The sequence below is a fragment of the Nicotiana tabacum genome, chromosome 20, assembly GCF_000715075.1.
Source record: "Nicotiana tabacum cultivar K326 chromosome 20, ASM71507v2, whole genome shotgun sequence".
Lineage (NCBI taxonomy): Eukaryota > Viridiplantae > Streptophyta > Magnoliopsida > Solanales > Solanaceae > Nicotiana > Nicotiana tabacum.
The window spans coordinates 118,180,785-118,190,187 of NC_134099.1; the positions used below are offsets into that span (position 1 = coordinate 118,180,785).

General features: G+C 37.7%; 1 long non-coding RNA gene across 1 annotated transcript; it reads right to left on the bottom strand.

Moving 5' to 3' along the window:
* Positions 1-3,873: 3,873 nt before the first annotated feature.
* On the bottom strand, positions 3,874-7,865 carry LOC107774082 (uncharacterized). The gene is made up of 4 exons (XR_001645436.2): positions 7,553-7,865; positions 7,349-7,407; positions 6,326-6,482; positions 3,874-4,071 (listed from the first exon to the last, which is right to left on the bottom strand). It is a non-coding gene; the product is annotated as an uncharacterized LOC107774082 (long non-coding RNA).
* Positions 7,866-9,403: the final 1,538 nt, after the last annotated feature.

A 9,403-nucleotide genomic window follows, 5' to 3' on the forward strand; every position in this document is an offset into this window, starting at 1 on the left:
GGTCGAATTTGTGTACCCAATGTTGATGGTATTCAGGAGTTGATTCTAGATGAGGCCTATAGTTCGCGGTATTCCATTCATCCAGGTGCCACGAAGATGTATCAGGATTTGAGACAGCACTATTGGTGGAGGCGGATGAAGAAAGATATAGTTAGATTTGTAGCTCGGACCTCAACTATCAGCAGGTAAAGTATGAGCACTAGAGACCAGGTGGGTTGGTTCAGCAGATAGAGATTCCGGAGTGGAAGTGGGAGCAGATCACCATGGACTTTGTAGTTGGGCTCCCACGGACTTTGAGAAAGTTCGATGTTATTTGGGTGATTGTGGATCGGCTGACCAAGTTTGCGCACTTCATTCCTGTGTGTAATACTTACTCTTCGAAGCGGTTGGCAGAGATTTATATCCGGGAGATTGTTCGTCTGGATGGTATTCTAGTTTCCATCATTTCAGATAGAGGTACTCAGTTTACGTCACGATTTTGAAGGGCTGTACAACATGAGTTGGGTTCTCAGGTAGAGTTGAGTACAATATTTCACCCTCAGACGGACGGACAATCCGAGTGCACTATTCAGATTCTTGAGGATATGCTCCGTGCATGTGTGATTGCGTTTGGAGGGTCTTGGGATCAGTTCTTGCCATTGGCGGATTTTTCCTACAACAACAACTATCAGTATAGCATTTAGATGGCATCATATGAGGCTTTATATGGGAGGTGGTGTAGATCTCTGGTAGGTTGGTTTAAGCCGGGTGAGGCTAGATTATTGGGCACAGACTTGGTTCAGGATGCTTTGGAGAAGGTTAAGGTAATTCAGGATAGACTCCATACAGCCTAGTCTAGACAGAAGAGTTACGCAAACCGGAAGGTTCGTGATATTTCCTATATGGTTGGAGAGCGGGTTCTGCTTCGGGTTTCGCATATGAAGGGCGTTATGAGATTTGGGATGAAGGGGAAGTTGAGTCCGAGGTTTATTGGCTCTTTTGAGATATTGAGGCGTGTTGGGGAGGTAGCTTATGAGCTTGCCTTACCTCCCAGCTTAGCAGGAGTTCATCTGGTGTTTTATGTTTCGATGCTCCGGAGGTATCACGGTGATTCGTCGCAAATGTTGGATTTCAGTTCAGTCTAGTTGGACAAGGATGTATCTTATGTTGAGGAGCCAGTGGCAATATTGGACAGGCAGGTTAGAAAGCTGAGGTCAAAGAACATTGCATCAGCGAAGGTTCAGTGGCGGGGTATGCCTCAATGCTCCTTCGAGGATGAACGAATGTATGAGTGTGGGAGGATATAACGACCCGGCCGATCGTTTTAAGAATTAATGCTTCGATCCCCTATTAAGTGTTTTCCCCATGTTTTTTATGCTATTTTGATTTGCCGGGATGCTTGGCTTTGAGTTTCGGAGAGTTTTGGGACACTTAGTCCCTAAATGAGAGTTTAAGTTTTAGAAATTGGACCGTAGTCAGAGCAGTGTGAAGACGGTCTCGGAATGGAATTCCGTTGCTTCCGTTAACTCCGTTGGGTGATTTCGGGCTTAGGGGCATATCTGGGTTGTGTTTTGGAGGTCCGGAGCTAATTTAGGCTTGAAATGCCGAAAGTTGAATTTTTGAAGTTTCTAGTTCGATAGTGAGATTATGATATTGGGGTTGCAATGGAATTCCTGAAGTTGGAGTAGCTCCGTAGTGTTGAATGTAACGTGTATGCAAAATTTCAGGTCATTTGGACGAGGTTTGATAGACTTTTTGATCGAAAGTGTAATTTGAGAGCTTTGGAGTTCTTAGGCTTGAATCCTATGTTAAATTGGTGTTTTGATGTTGTTTTGTGCATTCCGAAGATTGGAACAAGTTTGAATGATGTTTTAGGATTGGTTGACATGTTTGGTTGAGGTCCCGGAGGCCTCGGGTGTGTTTCGGATACTCAACCGGTTATTTTGGAACTTAGAGAAATTGCAGAAAATTGCAGCAGCCCAGTTCTGGTTTCCTTCTTTGCGTTCGTGAGTGGGGTCTCGCGTTCAGGAAGAGGAGCTGGGGCTGGGGGGAGGTTAATGCTTTGCGTTCGCGATGTTTTTCCCGCGTTCGCGAAGGAGGGGGAGATCGTGCATCGCGTTCGCGACCAGGACATCGCGTTCGTGATGAAGGAAACTGGACCCAAGTGAAGTTGTGCGTCGCGAATGCGAGGGTCCTTCCGCGTTCGCGAAGAAGGAAACCAAAGGAGAATCACTTGGAGGTAATACTATTGACTTCATAACTCGTTTATATGTGATTAAAGGTCTAATTAGTGGTGAAACATTAGGGAAAAATCAATGCAAAATGGGTAATTAGGGCTTGTGAGTAAGAGACCTTAAAATTGGTATTTGAGGGGCCAATTGAACTGTGATTTCAGTGTTCTTTATATGTATAGACTCGTGAGAGTATGAGGATTCTGAAAATGTAAATATTACTTGATTTCGAAATGTGGGCCCGAGGGGCGTTTTGGTCATTTTACCTAATTTCGCGTATTATCTTAGAATTTATTTGTAGAATCAATTACTTGAATTGTTATTTATATTATGCAATTGAATTGAATAGATTTGGTCCATTTTGAGTCGAGTACTCGTGGCAAGAATGTGGTTTCGGGTTGATTTTGAGCCGGTTCGAGGTAAGTGGTTTGTCTAACTTTGTGTGGGGGAAACTCCCTTTAGGATTTGGTATTATTGATAATTGAGATGTCTTGTACATGAGGTGATAAGTGCGTATGATCGGAGCCAATCCTGCACCACTACAAAGTAGCGAAAGTGGTCGAAGCAGCTTTTACCCGAGATGGTCGGGATCGAATTTCACAGGGAGCTAGAAATGGGAATTGGATTCCTATCTAGACTAGAGATGTGTAATTGCTCTTAATTACTCTTCCAAACATCATTGGTTTTGATATTACTTCTAATTTTATGCTAATAAGATGCTAAATTAAGCTAAGAATAAGATACTTGAAAGGTTGTCTAAATGGTTAAGGAAACACTAGGGAAGTGACTTTCTCCTAGGTGGATACTTAACGGGTTCTCGAGTCTAAGGCAAGATTGCCATGCTGGGGATTACGATATAACCAATGCATGAAACTTCCCACTCTATACCTCTTGGTAGTTTGAGTGATTTTGCCCTAATTGACTTTCTCAAGACCAATTGGGTATGATAATTTGTGCAAGCAATTGAGGTTCAAGTCGGGTATCACTATCTCTAGGTTTAACCCTTTAATTGGGGCTATCAATCTCCTGAATATGCCCCAATTCCTTGGTGGACTAATTTCCCATACTCAAGCCCTCTTTCTCAAGAAGAGCCCAAGTCAAAAAGACATAAATTAGTGTTTGCACTACTAGAAAATTTGCCTATAGCAACGCATGAAAAACCGTTGCAATAGATAGGAAAAGCGTTGCCATAGAGATACTGCAACGGTTTGGCGCCCGTTACATCAGCCCGCGTGCCGATAGAGCTTAAGGAACGGTTCTTGGAACGGTTCAGATAACCGTTGCTATAGTGTGGTCTATCGCAACGGTTTTCCTCTCCCTGTTGGAACAATTATTCTTATCAACTGCAATGGTTAAATTTCGTTACCATAACGTTTAATGCAATGGAGGATAACCATTACTATATCTATTAAACCGTTACAACTATTATAGATATGGCATAATTTTTTTACGATATTGCAATGGTTTGAACTACCTATTGCAACGGTTTATAGATTATTTTGGGACAATTTGCAAGTCCTATGGCAACAGTTCTTTTAACTATTGTAACAGTTTAATTAAAACAAAAAATTACCCTTGTTGTAAATAAATATTTACATATACAATAAACTATAAAACACTAAAATTGATAAAAATAACAAAATAAAACTATTCATAATCCAAATTGTCCAACAAACTAGCAATATCCATAAACGTGATAAAATGTTACCAAGTACATACATTTTATATTTCAAGCGTTAAAAGTTTTAAAATGTTGATAACAAACATTCCTAGGCTACATGCATCTACAACAATTCAAACTTCACTTAAGTAAGGTCGAGATCTTCACTGCCCCCGTCTTCCATTTCTTCATCTACTCCACCTACAAAAGAGTATAAATAAAATTATTATCCTACAAGAGAATCCGGTCTTATAATTCTCTTAGTCCAAAAAACCAAGGGTAAAAAAATGAACATGGGTTTCATCTTTTGTAAAACAAAATCATATCCTGGAAAGTTTGAACTTTCAGTAGCCACCCAAGAAGCCACCATAAATTACATAACAGTTAATAAGAAGACTAGCTTTCCAGGATGTTGTTTATGAATGTACAGATTCAGCTCTCAAGCATATGCTTCACTAGAGAATGAAAAGAAACAGGGAAAAAAGTAAAGAGGTACTGGTTCAAAAGGTTATATGTGTTGATCCAAAAATAAAGAGCAAGGCAAGAAAAAAGGGACATAATCATATATAAAGCACAATCACATTATACTGGAATCTGGGTTATGCAATAAATGAATAATAATTACAAAAGCAACATTGCAAATGGCTCTCACCCAGGGAACTGTATTTCTATGCTCTGGGTAATTTTCAAAATCCATCTTATTTAACAAATAATGAAATGATTGGGTTTACTTCTCCTTTTATTCCTCTTTAAATTACTCATTTAAATTACAATGCTGGCATATAATAAAAGCCAGAATAACATGTTGATACTTCAAGAAAGTTGCATAGACTCATCAGGTTCACTAGTGATCTACAGCCCTACAGATTGCCAGCCATCAATATTGCAATGAGTGGTGAAGATACCACTAACATCCCATTGCTACCTTCCGATTTTACGATATCTCCGGACGGACGACAAGGCCAAAGGTCCAATGAGGCATCATGCAACATCACACATAATGGTACAATGGGAGACAATAGGTCGGGGGGTTACTTGTTACAGTTGTGTTTCAAATTCTGGTAAGCAGTTTGTCATCGTCAGCCCAAACGAGCCCAAAATCAGTAAACACAGTTAATAACCTTATAGGAAACACTATCCACCAAATTAAAGTTGCCTTGATTCACCAGAGGTATGAGAGCAAACTTAGAAACCTAAATATGCAAGTTAAATATAACTCTTGGAGATTTCATGATCTTGCTCTCATAAAATATTAGTACCAAACCCCAAATTAATAGTGAAAGAAAATTAGAAGCAAATCATGATCAATTAAAACAAAACGGTATTTAGGAAAAGAGAGATAAAAAGAAAAGGCTTATTCTTTGTTTATTAGGTTGAGAAATACTGTAAATAACGAACAAGGCAAAAGGAAAAAGTTTAGAAACTTAACCATCCACAGAAAAGGAAGCAACAAGCAATTAGTGTTGGCTATTGTGTCTGGAACGCTAAAAAGCTACCTAACTACTACTCTATCCCCACATATTATTCTCTTTTTGGCTTGTCTCACTCTCTCATATGTCTCATTCCACCAATCTTCTTCATTGTGTGTGTGTGTCTTACTGTCACATCTTCTTCTACATCTTATATCATTATATCTTCTTCACTAAGCCAATCATTATCTCCTAATATCTCTCTTTATCTCTTCAACTATTCGTAGTATCTTTGATTCTTGTTTCTTTTCTTTTTTTTCTCCATTTTGGGATTACTCTTTTCTAATATAAGTACAAGAAAATATGAAGGATAGATCAATGGAGAAGTTTGTGGTGTTTCCGTTATATTTAGGGTGTGGTTGTGAGTCAAGTGCTCCAGTGGCAAAAACTAGCAGAAGCCAAGTTCCAACAAGAATGTTTCTTTTAATTTCTTTGAGTTAATTTGTTCAACTATGTTTGTATGTTTAATGAATAGATTTTCTTAGTTTTGATTGAAAATTACTTATATAACAACTTACTAAACACACATGTGAATTAAAGATTTAGATGTAGCCAGTGAATACATAATAACTATGTATAATTTTATATTAGTTATACATTAACATCATTACTAAAACAGGAATTAGTGACACGTTAATATGGACATCTCGAAATGACACATGGTGGATGTTTCAGTATTTTGAGAATGAAAAGCTTCTACTTCCTTTTTTTTCGAACTTTTGTTTTCTTTCTTAATAAAGTGAAAAGATTTCTTCCAGTCTAGATGTCTAAGTGCCAATCTAATTCTTTTACTAGTAAGCATTTGAACATATCCTACTAGTCATTGTATTTGAACATCTCCTGTAGAGTTTAAAGAACAAACTCATAAAATTGCTTCAAGGAAATTTTACTAAGCCTGATCCATATAGGACAAAGACCCCCAACAATTAATAGAATGTGCCGAGGAAATTATTCAAGAAAGTTGGCAAAAAGTTGGATATAATTACCTTGGCAGGATAGGAGTTCCAATATTCAAGAAGATCCTTAAAGTGAGACTACGGAACTCTATCGATCTATTCTCCATTTGAAGCTAGTCATTTTAACGGTTTTTGGACTGATGCATTAGTCCATACTTCAGTGTCTACTAAATTAAGAAAGATATACCTGAAATTATTTCAAGAAAGTCTTTTGCAATCAACTAATGCAGTAAATTAAAAATCAGACAAAACTCCAAAATAATTCACAAAGAAAAGGTCCAACATAAGAATATCCAAAAAAGGGAAAATATTAAAAAAGACTAAAAGGGGCTCAAGAAACCAAAAAGAGATAGAAGATATAATTGAAAGCAGATTAGCACAACAAAGAATTTGACATAAAGTTACTCAAAGACAGAAGCTGAAAGCTTATTCCACATATAAGCCGAATTCTTTCCAATAATTCAGTCACAAAAGACCAAAGCAATCATATAAATATTTGTAAAAAAGAAAAATCACAATGGTATTCAGAAAGCTAACAACAGTAAAAGAAAATATTAAGTCAATGGTGAAGGTGAATTGGCTACATACCAATCTTGAAATTATATAGTAATCAGTTAAAATATAGCACTACGTACGTATAACAAAGGCAACAATTTTGATTAACAAAGACAACATTTCTTTTAATTTTCTCTTTTTATTAAATTATTTATTCTGATATCCCCAATATTTTGATACTCTACATTTAGCTCATCACACTATTATTGGATCAAAGACTCTATATGGATCCAATAGATGAGAATCTCCTCGAGCTAAAACAAGAATTAATAGAAAGAGGTAATCACACAAAATTTTCTTAGAAATAGAAATCACGGTTAAGCAATTTAACATCAACCATAACAACAATCCCATATTCCAGAAATTATCGCAGATTAAAGGGCACTTTGGAATGAACAAGATAACCATCAATAATGCTAATTAACACAATAAGAACTCAATTATTCTTAATACATTCAGCAATAAAAAAGAAAATTTTATACTTAGGGGATATTCTACCTTGGCAAGAAGACGGCGAAACCTGCTACTATTCTGCTTCAAAGGCGAAAATCGTGCGACTTTTACAGTAGAAAACAGGATGAAATTAGGATGCAATTTTATGTTTTCGTCATAAAATTGATTGCAAAAAGGGGTAAATTATAGTACAAAAATATCTTAACAGATTTCTAAGATAGATTCAAAGCTTCAACAGAAAATACTCACAACTTCAAGGAAGGGAGAAATTAATAAGGTGAACAACAAAGACGAGGGCTCTTCGATTAGTATTCAACTTATCTTTCACCATATGAACAGATTTGACTCTCTTCCAATGAAGTCGAACACCATTTTGAGAAACCCTAGCGGATTATCAAGAGGAGCATTAGCCTTAAGGAGATTTTCCAGCGTTGACACCGCCGGTGCCGCCGATGGTGGTAACGTCTTCTCCTCGTAATCTCCGGTAACGAGGAAGGATTTTTGGGAGAGAGAGTTGTGAGTGGCGTTTTGAGTGGACTATATCGGATGTAGTGTATTATTAGGTTTGTACTCTTATTTTATTAAATATAACAAATAATAGAAAATTAATTAAAGTGGGTCTCTTTTTAGCGGGAGTCGTCCAAATTTTGGGGAAAAAAGTAGAGGGAATTCATAATCGTTGCAATAAATAAAAAATTTCAAGAAACCGTTACCATAGATAGACTTATTGTTACGGTCGTCTAAAACGTTGCCAAAGAAACATCTATTGTAACAGATTTTGGACAAATGCAACGGTTCAGGTGCTAAACTGTGCTGATAGTACCAATAACCTTTCTCAACGGTTGGAACCGTTGTAATAGACCATCTATAGCAACGGTTACAGATCTGTTGCCATAGCCCAAATTTTCTGTAGTGTTGCAACCACTAATTCAATATGAAAAACACAAATTACTCCAAATATCAAACACCCATAGATATTCAAGCCTTAAAACTCAAGACCCATCAAATACTCACACTGGGGTTGAGCCACAACCCTAGCTAATGAGTCTAGCTACTCATAATAAAAGAAGAAAACAAAGAAATAGACGAAGAAAAACCCATAAGATTTAATTACAAGCTAATACTTGAAGATTCAATGATAAAACTACTCTAAAATTACTCAAAATGGGTTAGAACCCCTGTTCACTAGCGCAAATGAACATTAGATTACAAGTGATGACCTAACAATAGGAAAAAAAATATTTATACTAGGCCAAATTTTCTGGACAAAAATACCCCTGCGGGGGTAGTGCGGTCCGCACAAAATCGAGTGCAGCCGCGGTGAAGCTTTTGGCTTTAAATCTCTGCTCTCTGAACTTGGCCACCGCGGGCCGCATAAAATGAACCGCGGCCGCGATGGCTTCTTCTGCAGTCCGCAAAAAGAGGATCGCAGACCGCATTGTCAATAAATCTCCAAACTCCAACTCTCTGAACTCCATCATTGTAGACCGCACAATATCGAGTGCGGCCGCAGTGAGTCCATTGCGGTCCGCATAAAGCGCTTTGCGGCTGTAATGCTTGAGTTTCTGATTTATGCACTCTCTGAATCTCCTCACTACGGACCACACCAAATGGAATGCGGCCGTAGTGGACTTGTTGCACTCTACCTGGACTTGTTCTTGGTACTTGTGCATCTTTTACTCCTTTTTGAGCTGGTTTTAACTAATTGTCACATTTTTTACTAAACCCTGCAAACAAGTACAATATGTAAGTCTTTGGGACTATTTTTACACATTTTTAATCAAAACTCAAGTAAGCAGGAGTGTAAAATGAACCATAATCCCTAGTTATCAACTCCCCCAAACTTAAGCTTTTGCTTATCCTCAAGCAAACAAAATAAGACCCATCCTTAAGAGTAATCCAAGAAAATTCAGTCGACCTAAAGTGACCTCATCTAGAATTAATTGGGACTAACAATTGCCCTCAATTCAAATGAATCATTAACAACATTCGACCCTCTAAACACCATGGATTTAGTGCGACACAAGAGCATCAAGAGTTGACTCAACCCATCAAGGGAAACTCTTTCTACTGCTTTGGTCATTGTGGAACCCAAACTCA